The following is a 349-nucleotide window of genomic DNA, read 5'->3' on the forward strand; positions in this document are numbered from 1 at the left end:
AATCCTCTTGGGTTTCCACAGCAACAGGAACACCACCAAATAAACGAGGCGTGATTGTTTCAGCAATCGTTTGGCAGTGTCTGACTCCAGCACCAGGCTGGGTAAGGCATGACCAATCAAGTAACAAAGTTAAAGTTTGTATGCTCTTTTATTCCCAGCTCTCACTCTTTCTTTCTTCTGTTACTCTCCTGCCTCAAGACAGGACAAACTGAGTGTATTCTGTGCTCTTCAAGATGTGTTCGGGGCTCCTTCCAGTTGTGCAGAACTGTCTGCAGCTTCACACGTCTTGACAGAACTGATCGAAGATCTGCTATATATATATATATATTTATCTAATATATATAATATA

The sequence above is a fragment of the Polyodon spathula genome, chromosome 11 (assembly GCF_017654505.1).
Source record: "Polyodon spathula isolate WHYD16114869_AA chromosome 11, ASM1765450v1, whole genome shotgun sequence".
Taxonomy (NCBI): Eukaryota; Metazoa; Chordata; class Actinopteri; order Acipenseriformes; family Polyodontidae; genus Polyodon; species Polyodon spathula.